Source organism: Sminthopsis crassicaudata, chromosome 1 (assembly GCF_048593235.1).
Source record: "Sminthopsis crassicaudata isolate SCR6 chromosome 1, ASM4859323v1, whole genome shotgun sequence".
Classification (NCBI taxonomy): Eukaryota; Metazoa; Chordata; class Mammalia; order Dasyuromorphia; family Dasyuridae; genus Sminthopsis; species Sminthopsis crassicaudata.
In genome coordinates, this window is record NC_133617.1 from 83,666,230 (window position 1) to 83,685,466 (window position 19,237).

Here is a 19,237-nt window from a genome sequence, read left to right on the forward strand (position 1 = left end):
GCTCTCAGGAACAAATGTGTATGTCAAGCCCTAAATTCCTGAAAAGGACAGCTTGCAGACATACACAAACTCAGACCCCTTTAGAAGCTGGAAGGAGGGGGATTTAAGGTCCTAGCCCTGACTATCTTTTTTCCAGACTTGGAGGAGGACAGATTAGGTGAGGTTGTTCCCTCATTGGGACTGGGACTAAACAGATAAGCAGACTCTAAAAGGGATGGGGAAGGGGATAAATAGCTACTTCCAAAAAGAACAGTGTGGAGAGTTTAGGAGAAATGGGGCCCTCCTTGCCCCTTGCCTGGGATAACATCCTCAGGGCAAGCAGCCCAGCTTCCTCCAAACTCTCATAATGTGAAGAACATAGGAATGATGCTTTGGAGCAGCTCAGTCAGTCATTAGCCTGTGAGAGAGAGAGAGAGTATTCTGGTCCTTGTCTCCTCTCCTAGTTGTGCCTATTATGCCTACAGGTGCCCCTTCTTCAAACCTAGGGACCCTGAACTTCAAAGTCAGCATGATCACACTGCCTAGTGCCCCCCACATAGTAAGTGCCTGTGCTAGCTTCTTGACTGACTGAATGACTACTGTCCAGCAGACCCAGATGTTACATGTGATACTTAAAGATCTATACAATCTCACTGACTCATTAAACTCAAAATTTCAAATTAATTTGGGACCAAACAGATCTTTGTGGCCAATTATCCCTACCATGCAACTCTCCAATTCACTTTGGGGGATCCTCAATTTAAGGTCTTCAAATAACTAAAAGTTAGCAGTATAAGAACTTTTCTCCCTATTTTATATCCGAGGAAATCAAGGCACAGAAAAACTAAGTAAATGGCTCAAAGCCAATACTTAGTAGACGAAACAGATTTCCCAATTGCTGTAAGATGAAGCTACTTCTATAGAATCACAGAAGTTGGAAGGGTCTCAAGCCATCCTATCCAATCCATATCTGGCCAGAGATTCTCCTCTAAAATTGCCAAAAAATATGGACTTCCATATTCTAAAATATCATAGGGTAGTTTCACAGAAGAAAGAGACTTGGATTCACTATCCCTTAGCTAAACTAAACACTAGTTCTGGGATCTTGGACTTAATTACTTCATGTCTCATTTTCTCACTCTATAAAATGCAAAAAGAACATAGACCAGAATCAGAGCCTTTTTGTCCAAGAAATTTTTACATGAGTCTGGGTATATAGGAATATAAAATCGGTATACAAATTAAACATTTACTGATAACAAATAATAATTCTGCAAGCCTCATATTCAATTATGGGATCTCACATAGAGATGCGAACCACAATTTAAGAAGCTGGGGACTAGATCACAGCTAAGTGACACAGTGAATAGAGTGCTGAGTCTGGAGTCAGAAAGACCCAAGTTCAAATTCAGCCTCAGACACTTGCTAGCTGTGCCATCCTGGATAAGTCACAATCCCTTTTGCTTCAGTTTCCTCATTTACAAAATGGGCTGGAAAAGGAACTGGCAGACAAATCCAATATTTTTGTCAAGAAAACCCCAATTGGGGTCATGAAGACTGAAATGACTGAATAACAACAACAAAGAGTTGATCCTCAATGATACTCAAAATGTGATCTGGGGGACTCTGGAAGTCTATTATAGGAACCCTACAAAATCAAAACTATTTTCATAATAATAAGATATTTTGATTTCTAATAAAGTTTGTTTCAATATAAGCAAAAACTCTTTGGAAAGGAAGATCCTCAATGATTTTTAAGCGTGTAACAGGGTCCTAAAGCCAAAAGTTTTGAGATCCACTGTCCCAAATGATCCCTAGGGCTCTGACCTCATATCTACATACTTCTCTATTATCCTTGACATTTCAAGCTCTTATATTATGCTTTAAGGCAGTTGTTTGAAACTGAGGGACCTCTCAACTATATGTAAGGATTACTCCATGAGCACAATCACTTAGAAAACCCACATTTTATTGTATTTTATGTACTTTGTTAAATATTTCCCAATTCCATTTTAATCTGTTTCTGCAGGTACTAGGGAACACCTTGTGATTTGCTCTGTTCTAATGCTCTCCCATTCAATGCTGTTTAAAATCCTGGTTCTAATATTTACCAATACTAGGAATCTGGTAAATTTCTGAAGCTCAGTTTCCTTATCCGTAAAATAAAGGGGAGAAGGAACATACTAGATAAATCTAAGATACTTTTGCAATTCTAAATCCATGATTTTAGGGTATATAGTACAAAGTCCTTTCTAGTTCGAGTACTCTATTTTTTTCAATTGTAGAATCCTATATAACTGAGGAGAATCGAATCATAGTGGGGCCTCCTCTACTGAGGACTTAATTCCAACTCCTTGGAGCTTTCCTCTGGAGCCCTCCAAACAGTTGGCAGAGTACACTCATGGTGTCCTGCCAAAAACTCCACATCCCACTTAAAAGTCTAGTGCCCAGAATTAGGCTTCGTTTTCCAGGAAGAGCCTAAATAGCTTTTAGGGAGATGGATGGAGAAAGGGCCTCATTTGGAAAAGTGGAGAAAGACCTCTACTCCAGTTATCCTGAATAAATTCAACAGGTTCCAACTCAAAGCTGTTGAGGACAGAGGTAAAGTTGTACTTTTTCTTCTGGGGCAGAGATCTTTACCCAAAGACAATTATCTTACAAAGCTACCAACTGAGTGTGAGTCTCAGTAATATACACTGAGTCCTAACACCAACCTAAGCTTTTGAGCCCATGGAGTCACAGTCAAACAAGATCTCACGTGTAGGTCAAGACAAGACCCAGCTACACAATGTGACTGTGCCCTTATTCATGTCAGCACAGCGACCGTGTGAAGGCAAAGTCTTTCCATGTTTTAGTAAAGGGCACTTTCACTGTTAGAGACCAAGGTCAGAGATGTGTCCTCTGGGCCTGAGAAAGGGACATCATCTTAGCAGATGCTCAAGAAGTGCCTGTTGGATCAAATTGGACAGGAGAAGGCTACAGAATATCAGCAAAAGATGTCAGAAGTATGAAAGATATTAGTGAATGACAGAAAAAAGGAGGTCATTTAGAGGCAGAGATTCTTAAATGAGATCAGGAAAACCTGGTTTGGACACTTAGACAAGTGACAAAGACAAAACCAATTGGCCTCTCTAGTTTCAGTTCCCGCATCTGTAAAATGGGAATAATCTTCATATCATCTAAGTCACAGGGTTGATTTGAGGCTAAAAAGTGATAATGCATGAAAAGGTGTTTTGGTTTTTTTTGCAAATTTTAAAATATGCAATCAGACATATAACTAGGGTGACAGCCTCATACAGTGAAAAGGGGCTCTAGAAATAGAGGAATTCTTGCTTATTAGCTTTGTATCCTAGACAGGATTAGTGTATCTCAAACTTTTTGATCTAAGGAGCCCTTTTATGTTTTTTTTTTTTTCCTGAGGCAATTAAAGTTAAGTGACTTGCCCAGGGTCACACAGCCAGGAAGTGTTAAGTGTCTGAGACCAGATTTGAACTCAGGTCCTCCTGACTTCATAGCTGGTGCTCTATCTTCACTATCTAGCTGCCCCCACCCTTTTACACTCTTAAAAACTGTTGTGTTATGGTCAAAATAAGGTAAAAGAGACACAAAGTTCTGAGCATAATAAATTTATTAGTAAAGAGAAAATCAATTGATTATTTTAGTTGAAGACTCCCCCCAAATTTTGTTTATATGGATTATATTTATCCATATTTATTGCATAGGAAATTAAAATATGTTAGGATTATTAAGAAAATTGTTTTGACCATGCAGATCCCCCTGAAAGAGTATTGAGGGCCTACAAACCATGTGTCCTTGGACCATATTTGGGGAACTGCTGAACTAGATGTTCTCAAATGTCCTTTTCTGGCTCTAAAACTATGATCTTATGAGATTACCATCTGTTCAACATTTGCCCTGTTTCTCACCACCAGAAATAGCACCTTTCAAACTAGACTGCTAAAAACCATGCCTTAATCCACTTGGCTTCACAACACTTCCACCCTAGGGCAAAAGTATCTTAATTGTTCAATGAGTGGGCATAAAATCACCCAACCAACTCTTTCTAGCTGGCCCTAGCTCAAATTTGCTTCATATCCCATCCAACCACCCATATTGGATAACTTGTCATCTGCCCTATGGGTTTACCCTCCCCCTCACCTTTCCAAATGCTATTCTGGATGCAATAATCAACTCTCTATTACCATTGTTTCTATTCAGGACATACCAACCAACTGCCCTATGCATCTACTCACAACTGCCTTTCCAGGAGGATATGGATGTGGACAGAAGTCATGATTAAAGGGCAATGGTGGGTTGCAATCGATACCATTGAAGGGAATATCCCACAACAGTGAGATAAAATAGGATTTAATCAGTGATTTCAGTAATGTAAAAAACTCTCTCTGCTACTACAGCCATCAAGTTCTCCATAACTTAAAGTCTTAAGAGAATTGCCAGCTGTACTGCCAGTATTTATTGGACAGAGATAGACTGTGAGCCCAGACCTTTCTAGTTTCAAGGTCAACTCTCTATTTACTATTTACCTTACCAAACTACCTCTCCACCAAAATATTATATCTAAAAATAATGAGTCAATGTGAAAAATCTGTAAGTAGAATAGAAAAAACACTTAACTGGTCAAAAGAAGACCCAAGTTCTAGTTCTAGCATCTACCAGTCTCTCAGAAAGTCTTTATTTCCTCTCACTATGCCTCAGTTTTTTCATGTGCATAAATGATGTTATTAATGGGACATTCTAACACTAGAACTGATTATGAATCACAGAACCACACTGATGGTATGATAAACAATAGTTCAAAAAATGACCAACTGAGAAGCAATAGTAATAGGACAGTAAAATGAGGAAGGATAAAATTAAGAGCATGTTAGTAAAATAACAATGAAGTACAGCAATAATCGTTATTATATTATACCTAGCATTTATATAGTACTTTAAGGTTTGCAAAGAATTGTCTGTATCTTTGAAATCACTGGCTCAGTCCTCATCTTTGGTGGTTTTGTTGTCACACTGACGTGGAATAATTCCTCCAGCATTACAGATCGCTATCCATCAGCACCCTCTCACCTTGTATCATATATTTCTGTCCATATCCTCCTACAAATTCCTTGAAGAGCATCCCATGTTCTTGGGGGCTTCATTTGCTTGCCATTGTATGAGTATAAACAAAGTACATGATTTGCCCATTGGTTTTCCACTGCTCTCCCTTTATAATAACTGAAATAACAACTAACATCTTTAAGGTTTGCACAAAGTTTTTCAAAAATTTAGAAATATCTCATTTTATCCTGTATTTAGAGAATAAAAGCTAATCCTATCCCCATTTTACAAGAGAAAACTGAGGCAGACAGAAACTTGCCCAAGGTCACAGAGCTAAGTATCTGAATCAGAATTAGAGCTCAGGCGCTCCAGAATCCAAGTTCATCCTTCTAGATACCCTGCACCACACTTCACATAGAGAAGAGCACAATTCTTTGGATAGTCACTTCTGAGACTCAGTTTCCTTTTGTGAGGGATTTCTTTAGGTGATCTCTAAAGCCCCTTCCAATGCTGATGTTCTTACTGGCTCAGAAAATACTAACAAGGTTCTCTACTAACACAGAATGTCAGAAGTGAGGAAAGTGAAGGGCAGACAGAAGTCAACGTACCCATACATATGCATAGAAAAGCATAGAAAGAGCCAATTCTGGAACTGAGGACTCCTGGTTCCTAGAACAGTGCTCATCATTGCATCACATTATTTTTAACCAAGAGATAAATGTTCATTTCATGGAATTATTTCAAATTACATCCCCCAGTTTTATTTCTCTTCATGCACTTATCACTTGTTGTTCTTCAGTCATTTCAGTTATATCCAACATTTTGTGATCCTATTTGGGGGGGTTCTTGCATTTCATAGAATTATTTCAAATTACAGCCCCCACTTTATCTCCCTTCATGTATTTACTGCTGCTTCTTATTCTTTAGTCATTTCAGTTATATACAACATTTTGTAACCCCATCTGGGGGGTTTTCTTGGCAGAGATACTGGAACAATTTATTATTTCCTTCTCCAGTTCACTTTTTAAAATGAGAGAGCTGAGGCACACAGAATTAAGGACATTCAGCTAGTAAATGTCTGAGGCTGAATTTGAACTCATGAAGATGAGTCTTCCTGGTTCCAAGCCCAGTGCTCCATTCACTACAATACTTCCCCATACATTTGCTTACATATCCTCAATTGTATTATCATCAAATTCTATCATTGGCAGTTAAGTGTCACAGTGGATAGAAAAAACTGGTCTTCCAGTGAGGAAGATTTGAGTTCAAATCTCACCTTACCTATATGACACTAGGTCAATCAATTACTTAACTTCTGTCTGTCTCAGTTTCCTCAACTGTAAAATAAGAACAATAACAGCACCCACCTCCCAGAATTGCTATGATGATGAAATGAGAGAATATCTATAAAGCGCCTGGCACATAGTAGGCACTGTATAACCATTAGCTAATGTGATGGTTATTAGATGATTGATCATTAAACTTTGAATCAGTCACCATTTCTTCTGCAAGCCAAGGGGTAAAATAAGGACACTGTTTCAGGCAGAGAGGCAGCAAATTAGTATCTGAAGTCTTTCAGCAAGAAGAAGAGAGAAGAGGTAGGTAATTAGATAAATGTAAATAACTGTAGGCTTGCTGGTAATTACAGTAATGCTTGAAGATGACAATTGAGGGCTGCTTCTGTTTATAGTAGGACCAGCCAGCAGGCTGCTAGGTGCCAATCAAAGCCAGCTGAGCAAGCTCCTATCTCCGTCCAAAAGAAGGCAGGGAAATCTACAGGAGTCACCATCAGCAAAGCACCCAGCAGGGAAACACAAAGCAGCAGTCAAGGGCTGGCTATTAGCGCAGATCAGCAGCGGTGCGAGCCTGAGATTTGCTCTTCCAGCTAATGTAGAGAGGAGGCGGAGGGGAAGGAATGTGGCCAAGGTGGCCAGGGCCTGCACAGAATATAATGTTTATGAATGGGGCAGTGCCAATCAGCAGCTAGCCTGCCCAGGAGAAGAAGGGTCTCGATCCCAGGGGAGGTAGTGAAGGGGCCAAAGGAATGCCTCTCCATTCTCAATTAATAAGGAGTGAAGTGTTCTTGGGATGAATTCTAGTAGGGCTTCACAGAGGAAAGCAATAAAGGAGGATAAAATGTCTAGAGAGCTGGAGAAGCCTCCTAAACTGAGCCTAGGAGGGAAAGAAGAGGGGAAGAATATGGCCACTAAATGCCTAGGGGTAGAAAAGGGTGAGACTCTCCCTTTAAAGTACATAACCAGTTAGATCCAAAATCTAATCTAAAAGGTAGATAGACAGACAGAGGGCAGATATAAATAAATACATATTATATACATATGTAGATAGATGGATATTTATAAAGATAGAGTAAAGATTCACATAGAGAGGATACATATAAAATAGATAAGAAAGAGATAGAAAGATAGAAGAATAGATAAAGATAGATAAGAAATGAACAATATAGATCAGAGATAGAAAGATAGATAGGTGTGAAAATAGAGATAGATATAGTGAGAGACAGAAAAAGAGAGAAATAGATATAAAAAGATTATTAGAGATAGAGGGATAGACAGAAAAATAGATAAAGAAACAAAAGAGGGGAATAAAGATAGATAAGAAATGAACAGATATAGATTAGAGATAAAGGCTTAAATAGGTGATAGATAAATATAAAAGAGATAGATATAGCTACAGTCAGAGACAGAGATGGGCAGAGAGAGGAAGGGAAGGAAGAAAGAAAAAGGGGAAAGAAAGAGAAATAAATATAATGATAGATTAGAGAAACAAAGATAGAGAAATAGATAGATATTTAGAGAAAGAGAGAAAGAAGAAACAAAAACAGAGACACAGAGAGAAACAGAAAGAGATGGATAGATGATACAGATAACACCAATCAATCAACACACAGTTATTAAGCTCCTATTATATGCCTATGATCCTTATTAAATATTCCATTTACCAACCCTAGCAGCCTTTCTAGAGGAAAGGTTCAGTTTTTACTCCTTTCTGGAAGCCTTGAAAAATGATTATGATGGACCAGGTTTAGGGAAAAGACATTGGGGGAGGGAGAAAGGACTGGCTTAGATAAAGAAAAGAGAGGATGGCTTGCATGAGAGATGTATAGAGAAATAGGAATAGTCACAAACAACATAGTCATTATTAATATATATAATAAATAATAATGTGGATTTCTATAGCATTTTAGTGATAAAAAGAATTTTCAAATTGACTCAATTCAATATGAAATAGTTATTATGCTTAGGCACTCAGGGTACAAAAACAAAATAAAAATAGTTCCTGCCTTTTAGAGGTATTATAGATGGGTCATAATTAATCCTAGATTTAGAGCTGGAGATCAAATTAATGGGCACTTTTGATCTGAGGATACAAAGAAAAGCAGGGAATAAAATGAAAACAGGCCCTGTTTTCAAGGAGCTCACAGTCTAATGAGGGGGATAACAGGAAAATAGCCATGTATAGACAAAATACATAGAGGTTAACTAGGAAGATGGTCTCAGAGGGAAAGCCCTCAGATTAAGGAGGACTAGGAAAGGCTTCATGAAGGAGAGATGTTAGCTGAGACTTTAAAAATCCATGGGAACCAGTAGGTAGAGATGGAAGAGAAGGGTCCAGTGAAAATGCCTGGATCTGGGAGATAGAGTATCCTTTGCAAGGAATATGAGGAAAGACAGAGTCACTTAATTGAAGGCCATTTAATGTCACCCCTTTTTTCTACAAGTGAGGACACTGAAGGACTTAGCCAAGATCAAACAAAGTATCCTGGTCTCTGAATTAAGATGTGAAGCCAAGTTCTGTGACTGCAATTCAGTGTTTTTTATATGGCACCCTCCTGCCTTCTTCAAGGAAGTATGATCACTATTATTCCCATTTTATAAATGTCAAAACTCTAGTTCACACAGGTTAGGGAATCATAAGATCTCATATGTATCAGAATCAGGATTTGAACTCAAGACTTCCTAGATTTCAAGACTGACCCTTTCTCCACTTGACCATGGTTACCTTTTGCCACTCAAGTCAATTTAACAAGCTTTTATTAAGCACGTTTTAAGTGCAGGGCAAAAAAAGCAGACCAGAGTTAGAATTAGGAGGCTTTAAGTCCTGACTGACATATATGAGCTGGAAATTCACTAGACCTTTTGGGGGTCTTGGTTACTTTCTAGAGACATAAATTACAGATTAATTGCCAATCTGAATTGACAAAGAGAGTTTCCACAGTAGGAGTTCCCCAGCCCAAGAAAATTGTAAATCTTGACCCAAAGTGATAATTTTTAAAGTGCCAGAAACTGTACTAGATGTAAGGAGTTTTGTTTAGTGATTTTCAGTCTTCGTGACCCCCATTTGGGGTTTTCTCACTGGAGATACTGCAGTTGTTTGCCATTTTCTTCTCCAGTTCATTTTACAGATGAGAAAACAGAAGCAAATTATGTGACTCACCCATTACCTGTCATACAGCTGAGTATCTGAGGCAGAATTTGATCTCAGGTCTTATGGCATTTAACTGCTCAAAGTGAAGATTCAAAAACTAAAGAACCAGCCCCCTGTCCCCAGGGAGCTTAAATTCTATCGAGGAGACACAGAATAAACCTAAGTATGTAAATATATAACACAAAAGGGCAGGCACATTAGCAAGAAGGGATGGGGGTGAGGGTAGGGAGTGATCTGGAAAAGCCTCCTGAAGAATGAGATCTCCACAGCCTCAAAGGATAACATCTTATTTCTCATGGAACATGGCAAAGACTTGAAAGACCCAGAAAGCAAATCCTGATGGATTCCAATGAGTTTCTATCAGCTGGATACCATTCTCTCATTATTCCAGGAAACTCCATCCTCTCATTTAAGAACACACCAAAGTGGATACACCATTGACCTCCAGCACCCATTCTCCACCCCCATCTAGTTCCAGTTCCCTAATTACTCACCTCAGGGAAGCAAAGTGAGCTCAGATCTGCATCAAATAAGGTCCCTTCAGTCCAGCCTAGTTTGGAGAAAGGAAAAAATAGTGAGACATTTCTCCAGACAGCTGGTTCTCTCAGGCCCCACCCCGAGCCAGATAGAAAGGGAATGGGAAAATCCTATCCAAGACCACACAGCTAGTGACTGACATCGATGGAATATAAACCCAATTTACAGACAACTTTTTGCCTATGTAAGAGAACAAACTGTAGGAGATGGACTCCAAGAGACAAAGTTTCTGGGGAGAGGGAGGATGTGATGAGGAGCAGTCACCCAGTGAAGGGCAATCTGCCCAGGCTTCAGCATTCAAGCCATGCAGAGAGTACATAGAGAAAACCAAATGCCCAAAGTCGTAAAATCACAAGAAGTGTCAGAGCTGAAAGGGGTCTCAGAACACAGATTATTTCAGAAGAAACCTTAGCATAAGAAAACACAGAATGTATTATTGGAACATAGAATCTGACAAATCTATAGAAGGTAGAGTTTTGTTTTTTTAAATAAGGTACTTAGAACAGAAATGTCAAATAGAAAGCCTGAGACAGATTAAAATATAACTGGGAATAGCTTAGCAAAGTAAATAAAAACACAATAGAACATACATAATGTTTTTTTTTGTTTCTTATTTTTAATTGTAGCTTTTAAAATTTTCAAAACATGCAAGGAGAATTTTTCAACACTGTCCCTTGCAGAACCTTGTGTAACAATTTCCTCCCCCTTCCCTCACTTTCTCCCTTAGATGGCAAGTAATCCAGTATAAAGTATAATCCAGTATAAAGTATACATCATGTTAACATGGGGTTTCCTAAATCAAGATGTAGCCCAAAGAGATCCTTGCCCAGGGTCAAGGAAAGTTATTTAATGCCTCGGTTTCTCTCATTTGAAAAATAATCTGATTAGATCTCTGAGGTTCCTTTTGAGTCCTACGGTCTCAGCCTGTGGATGTGAGCTATACCTTAATGAGTAGGGAAGACAACACTGAATGTGTAGATGAGGCAGCTGATAAGTTTAAAGATCAGTCTGTTTCCAGGTAATGGTTCAATATTCATCTTAATGCCATGTTTAAATCATATTGTTGGGTACTGGAAGAGATGGACTTAATAATGATGAAATATGTATCACCAAAAATTGTTTTATTCTCCATTATTCTCCATGTTTAAATGACAGAACTAGGAGAACATCGTACACAGCAACAGCAAGGATATTATATATGATAGTCTTAGCTCTTCTCAGCAATGCAGTGATATAAGACAATTCCAACAGACTTGGGATGAAAAATGCCATTCACATTCAGAGAGATCTATGGAAACTGAATAGTATTTTCACCTTTTTTATTGTTTCTTTGAGTTTTCTTCCTTGTGTTTTTTCCTTTTTTGGTCTGATTTTTCTTGCACAACATGACAAATATGGAAATATGTTTAAACTATTGTACACGTAACAACCTATATCAGGTTGTTTGCTCTTTTGGAGAAAGGTGAAGATGATGGAGAGAAAGGAGAAAACATTTGGAACACAAAATCTTACAAAAATGAATATGAAAATTATTTTTACATTTATTTGGAAAAATTAAATATAATAAAGGGAAAAAAGCAAGAGGAAAATAAAGAAAACTAGAATGCTCTTTTAAATATAGAAAGCTTCAGATGCACAACCCACAATGAAAAAGCATGTGTGGACAGTAACTATCCACCTTTCTAATTATGACTTGACAAATATAGTTGTGACACAATGGATACAGAGTCAAGCTTGGAAACCATGAGCAAAAGTTTTGCCTTTAACATAGACTGGCTGTGTGACCTCAAGTAACTCTCTAAGAATACTAAAAATATTGTTGGAAAAAATATCTTGCTGTACAGAACATCCTCATCTACAACTGTTTTTATTTACAAGATATATGCATGGATAATTTTTCTGCATTGACCTTCCTTCCAGGAAAAACAAGGTATTATTCTCTGTAGGCCTTAGTTTCTCTACTTAAAAATTGAGGAATTGAGCTAGACCATCTCTAAGAGTCTTTTCCAGCTCACATATTCTATGTTCTCAATCAATCAACAATATTTATTAAGTCTTGCCAATCCATGTTCTAAGGTCACTTCTAGCTCACATACTTAATATTGAATGAAATGAAAAAGAATAAGTTTTGTACAATACTAAGTAACAGGACACAGATATAAAAGTGAGACAGTCTCTGTTCTTGAGGATCTTATAGGAGAAGAAAGAAGCAGCTATGTGGTGCAGTGAATAAAATGTCAGGTCTGGAGTCAGGAAGATTCATTTCATGAATTCAAATTTATTCTCAGACATTTACTAACCATGTCATCCTGGGTAAGTCCCCCCAAACCTTTGGTCTCAGTTCCCTCATCTGTAAAATGATCTGGAAAAGGAAATGGCAAACCACTTCAGTATCTTTGCCAAGAAAACCCCAAACAGGGTCACAAGTTGGACACAAACATGACTGAAAAACAACTGAATAGCTACAATGGAAAAAAGCCAATAATAAGGTGGTGGTGAGCAGGAAAAGAAATCTAGATTCTATACAAATCAATGGTAAGTTGATCCATGGAGCAGGAAATTAATAGCCTTTCCAAAAGCAAAAAATAACCATCAAGAGATGAGAGCTACCAGGTTAGATAATAAGATAGCCCAGGTAGAATATAAGTGATGAGATGCAATGCGATTTTGATCTAATCTGAGATTTGTTAGATATAATGGGCTACACCCAATCAAAATAGCCGAGGCATCAGATTTTAAATTCCTAGAGGAAGGGAATTTATTTGCTTTTCTTTGTACCCCCATACTTAGCACAATGCTTGGCACATGGCCAAGGAACTTAATGTTTTCAGATTTGATTTGACTGAGATTCAAGACAGAATGTCAAAAGTTTTTTTTGAAGAATTTAGAATTTTGTGTTTTATTGGTTATTGATTAGATTAGATAAAACTTTAGCAGATGCTTGGTTGTTGACTTGATATTGGTCTCCTGGTTGTGCCTTGCACAAGACACTTATCTCCTTCCTTACTTGGATTTACTGGACCTTCCACAATTCCTGGAAGAATCTCCCTATTCATTTCCATTTTTTGATTTCCCTGGCTTCCTTCATGTTTGAACTAATCTCATCTTTCACAAGAAACCTTTCCCAGTCTTTCTTACTCTTAGTACATGCTTTCAGTTGATTTATCCTATATGTATCTTGTTTGTACATAGATGTCTGGATGTTGTTTCCCCCGCCAGATAGTGAGGTTTTGAGAGCAAGGATTTTCCCTTTTTTATATCCCCAGTGCTTAGCAGAATGCCTGGAACATGGTAGGCTCTTGTAATTGACTGATTAGATAAAGCATTATTAAGTATATGTTACACACCAGGCACTCTGCTAAGCAAAAAGAAAGGCATCTGCCCCCAAACAACTTACATTCTGATGAGAGACAATATATAAAATGGAGCTAATAAAGCTGTGGGGAAAAGGAGGAATAGTACCTTGGAGAGGAGGATTATGAGTAAGCACATCTGGTGTAGGAACTTTCTCAAAGAGGTTCCAAGTTGGAACTCATCAGTTGGGGGAGGAAATCTCAAAAATAGAATAATCTGCCAGGAAGTACAAGTAGTACAGTGATCTCTCTAAAGTCCCTTTCAGTTCTGACATTCTATGACATTCTAATATTCATTGAATCTATCATATCCTCTGAGAGCCATGGAAAACTAAGAAGCAGAATTTTCAGTTCTAAGAAATCTGAGAAAAAAAACTTACACATAAGAAGTTTTCAAATGTAAACTAAAGGATGACTTTCTGGGGATATCAGAGAGAAAAGATTCTATTCAAGTTTGAATAAGACAAAGTGCCTTCCGCATCTCCTTTCAGGACAAAGTTCTTATGACTTTACCTACCATTCCACAGAAGAATTGTGGAAGAAGTAGCCAGAGGAATGGGAACATTCAGTGGTACACTGAAAGCATAAGAAATCACTCAAATAGAGAAATCTCAACTCATAAATCAGAGTTAAAAAAAAAAAGATTACTGTTTTAAAAGCAGTACCTATCCTATACTCACCTCCTTCAGGAGAATTTAAATGACTACCTTTCTTTCCTAATTCATTTCAGATATACACACACGGACCCAAAATCACTCAAACAGGGACACACAAATCATTAGAGAATTATGGGGAGAGGGAAGGAAGGAGGGAAAAGGAGAAAGAAAAGGATGGAAGAAAGAAGGAAGAGATTTCAGAGATGGTCTATGACTAAGCTTAAAAATAAAAACAGAAGCTGTAGATATGAAATTCCCCAATAGAAAGTGGAAAACAGCCCTGGGCTGAGGAGAGGCAGAAACCCCAATGAGTTGCCATCAGCATTGCTCTACAACTGTCAAGTCATTTCCCCTTTTGAAATCTCCACAAAATAAAATTACTGCATTATAGCCCTTGCCATTATGGAATCTCAAAGTTAGAAAGAATCTCAGAGGTCATCTGTCCAACCTATCCATGGACAAGAATGTCTTCTACACCTAACTCCTAATGACAGGATACTCACTATCTGACAAAATAATCTATTTCCATGCTTAATTCTAATTTTAGGAAGCTCCATTTTAGATTGAGTTTCAGTCTGTATAAATTAAAGTACGTAATCTCTACTTACTGTTAGCTCTACCTTCAGGGGGTAATGCAGAGTAATCCATTCCAATTCTCAGTTTATAATTATTCATTAGATAATAATATATTAACAACAATAAAATAATAACATCTAACATATACAAAATGTTTTCCTCATACTTGCCCTGTCAGGAAAGACGGCCAGGGATTTCTATACCCATTTTATAGGCGATGATGTCAAGGCTGAAGTTAAGCAATTTGCTAAAGATCACACAGTTAATTATTAGAAAAGAGACTAAATCTAAGATTTTCTGATTCCTTGTCTAATTTCTTCTTTCTACTTCTAACCTATGTTAAAGGGAATTTCTGATTTTTCTCTTTTGTAAAAAAAAATACAAAAAAAATCTGTAAAAGTCTGTAAAATCTATAAAAAGATTTTACCTCTTGTTTCTTATTCCTGAATTTTTACCAAAATAATTTGCTTTTTTTCTATTTAACCTTTGTGTTGAGGTCATTAATCATTAATGAGTATAGTTTTCTCTAAGAAGAGTAGACTCTATCAATGCACATCAGCAAGAGCTACCCAGGACACTCAGAGATAAAATGATTTTCCAGCAGCACATAATTAGTTTGTGTCCAAAGCAACATAAACACAGACCCTCCTAATTTTAAGGCCAATTCTCTATCCACTACACCCCACCTTCTAAACTGTGAGTCATTGCCCCATATGTGATCTTATAATTGAATGTGGGGGTCTAAAATTATAATTTAATTGATTTATATACCTATTTTATATCTTTATATACTTAGAATCACATAAAAATTTCTCGGGCAAAAGGAGTGGCAAGTGGAAAAAGTTTAAGAAGCCCTACACTACACCAGATTGTCTCTTACTAATACTGATTTCATTTGGAGGGTCTTATCTAATTTTTCATAGAATTGTTTAGCCCATTTCATCCTTTAGAATAAATGTTGGTACATACATTTAATTATCTTCAAGGTGATATAGCTGCCAAAGGCATTCCCCCATCATCATAGAGAGCATTTAACAGAGCCCAAATGGAAGAGAAAGGAATTGCTTCCAGAAAGTGAGGTCCTGCAGATGCTTTGATATAATTACCGATGACATTGTGCTGACTGCAGCAAGCCCCAGTTGATCACTAGGCTTTCTAAATCAGTTCTACAATTACTCAAAAAAAATATCCATTCACCAGGACAAGAAAAGTCAAAGCAATGAAAAATGTTTATTATCCAAACTAAAATATGCAATTAGATGGACAACACACAACCTTGGTCCATTGGTTCATATGTCTCAGACAAATTGAACACAGACAATGAATTTTGCTCAGGGCTGACCAGTGAGAAAAGTATAGACTATAATGCCTTTGGAAATTTTTTTTTTATTTATGATGAAGCACCTCTTCGGTCTCTAGAGGGAACAGGTGATGAACTAGAGTCATATAAGCAGATGTGCATTCTCAGGTCTTAAAAGAGAAAATTCTCAAAGATAATCGGGCTGGTGACCATGATAGATGTATGGGGAAAAAAGCATCAATAAAACATTTTAAAAGATGCACAGAGGGAAGAGAGAGAATTTACAGAAAGGGTCAAAAAACTTCTTGTTATTGCTTAATTATTTTATTAAGCATGTTGTCATTCAAGTTGTTTTTAGTCATTTCATTCGAATCCAATTCTTCATGACCTCATTTGGGGTTTTCTTGGCAAAGACACTGGAGTGGTTTTCTATTTCCTTCTCTAGCTCATTTTCCAGGAAACTGAGGCAAACAGGCTAAGTGATTTGTCCAGGCTCACACAGCAGATTCTGAGCCTGGTACTATACCCACTTAACTACCTACATGCCCATACAGCTATAATTCGTAATTCTTTATAATCTTAATGATAACTAGAATTTTTATAGCACTTGCTAAGTGTGAGGTAGTGTACTAAGCACTTAATGATTATTATGTCATTTGATCCTCACAACCACCCTGGGAGTTTATTACTTCTATAGATGAGGAAACTAAGGCAAAAAAAGGTAACTGCCTTCTCCATGATCACATAGCTAATAAATATCTAAGACTGGATTTGAACTCAACTCTTCCTGACTCCCCACCCAGAACTCTGCCTGCTGCAACCATCATTGTTGATGATTGCTGAAGTCACAATAAAAAAGAATTCTTAAAAAGACAGTTCTCATGGCTCCAAGCTGCTGCCAGATACAAAGGTCCATCTTTTTAACAGTAACATTCTTCCAATAATTCTACATGGCTTCAAGTCAGTCTTGAAAGTATCAGGCAGATTCTCCAAAGGGCAATAGCAAAGCAAGGTGACTGAATGGGGTGCAACATATTATCAAAGAGATCACATGAATGATGTTATCCAAGAGAAGAGCAAATGTGTAAAAGAGGAAGGCAGGTTATGAGAAAAGGTGGAGGGATCACTGATGGAAAGCTTTTGAGCTTGATCAATATCCATGTAATGTCAAGAGGGCTAAGAAAGGCTTTCCCATACTCAGTGGGGATCCTTAAGAAAAATTTATGAGACCCCAAGGTCATTCTACATGATAATAATGAGAAGGTATGGATTCCTTTTCCATTTTCACCACTTGAAAGAGAAATCATACGTGTGATCACTGAACCACAAAAGTGTCAAGAACCTTGCACTTTCTCCCTATATTACAGTTCGTACGATCACAAAGCTGTAAGGGATCTTAGTCCAACTACTCCAAGTCCTTCATTTTATAGATGAGGAAACTGAGGCACAGGAAAGTAACTGAGTCATAAAGGTCACAAAATAGTGAGCATTAGAGGAAAATTGCCCTAAAGAAATAAATTGGGAAAACTTAAAATATTCCAGCAATGACTGTAGTTATTTCTACTTATGAATTACACAAGGAAATAATACATATAAGAAATTCAAGTCCACAAAGCCTCAATCTCCTGAAAGACTCAAAGGTATACACTATGAATTCAGGTGCATAGGTCACCTGTGTCTGTTTGACCCCAAGAAGCTTGAGGCCAGAAATGCAAAGAGAGCACCAAGCAAAGGATAACTCTCAACTTGGGGAAGATCTCTGGACAAGAGGCAAATCTTAAAGCACTTTAAAATATTAACTATTTTCCTTATTAACAGATAAACAGGAAATCCCAGAATCTTAAAGTTGGAAAGGGCCATGAAAGTCATCCAATACAACCTGTATGTGAACAAAAATAAATGTCTCCAACTAGTGTTCATGCAGATCTTTCTTGAAGACTTCCAATGATAGCACACTACCTGTTAGGGCAGCCCATTCCCCTTGGGAACACTTCTGGTAAAGAGAAAGTTTTTCCTTAGACCAATCTAAATCTGTGTCTCTCCAATTCTTCCACACTCCCCTTAGTCCCAATTTTGCTTTCTGGAAGCATGAGAGGGAGTGCTAGTGATAAGCTACACAGAGCTCAGGAAACCTGGACCAAACCAATACTCAAAAGACTGAATGTGGGGCTCTAGGGATGGGAGAAGGGGGGAGGAGTAGGGTGGAGCTCTCAGGTGCTCCAGGGAAATTCTCCAGGTGCCTGACTCCCTAAATAGATCTGGAGCAGCTTGATTGAAGGGCATGGCCCTCTGGCCTCCCTCAGAGATGGAAGTCATGATGAGGCAGCATTTCAACACAGGCGAGCCCAGGCAGGAGCCTCAGTGGCTCAGCCGCCCCCTCCCCTCCCCAAGGGGGAGGGGGAGACATGCTCAAATCTGCACAGCCTTCCAGACTAAGAACTCAGAAGCACCTGAGACCGTGAACCAACCAGAAAAGAGACTATGGCATCAGCACTGCTAGCTCCTCTTTCTTCAACCAATCAAGCATTTATAAAGCACCTAATATGTTCCAGATACCCTGCTAAGTTCAGGAAAGACAAAGTAGGAAAAAAATGAAAATCTCAGTCTTGAAGTTTAGCCTACCAGGGAATCAACATGTAGCCAATAGAAGAATATATTCAGTATATATCCTAGGTAACTGAGGAGGAGAAAGGAAAGGGAGAGGTACTAGTAGATGGAAGGGTTAAAGGGAGATTTGGAAAAAAATTGGTATTCCAATAGGCTGAGATGAGGAAGAAATGTATTCCAGAGATAGGAGAAAGCCTAAGTAGAAAGGCGCATTCTAAGCCATCACAAGCTAAACAATGAGCCATAGGGACTGGGCTGGGGGCCATTAAAGACCAAGCACTTTGACCTATCTTATCCTCGGATTTCGATGACTCTGGAAGAGAAAGAGAAGCTGATAACTTTGCCAAGCTCTGCCTCACTCAATTCCCATTCACGTGCAAGTCAAGACATCACCCTTGTGAGGTCATCAGTCTTCTTTGAAAATGAAGGATGTAGAAAAACACAAAGATGGGAGATAATGAGCTAAAGATATGGAGCAACAACAAAATCAGCCAAAAAACATGAAAACAAATTTCAGAGAGAGAGAAATGTGTTATATGCATATATAAGTATATATATATATATATATATACACACACATATTAAATTTCCCTGTATATTATTTCCCTTTATGTTATTCTTATATCATGTCATTTATTATGATGTTATATAATTTATATTATATAATTTCCTATTATGTATTTTACATGTATATATTTATAAATACACACACACACACACAAATA

The 19,237-nt window shown here is 37.9% G+C and overlaps 1 protein-coding gene across 4 annotated transcripts in view; it reads right to left on the reverse strand.

The window, feature by feature from the left end:
* The window catches only part of PTP4A3 (protein tyrosine phosphatase 4A3), a 213,327-nt gene that overhangs the window by 118,173 nt on the left and 75,917 nt on the right, over positions 1–19,237 (reverse strand). For all 4 annotated transcript variants that reach the window (XM_074264615.1, XM_074264619.1, XM_074264607.1 and 1 more), the window contains one exon: positions 9,978–10,033. The gene's annotated coding sequence lies outside the window, so the exon portion shown is untranslated. The remainder of the gene's footprint in view (positions 1–9,977; positions 10,034–19,237) is intronic.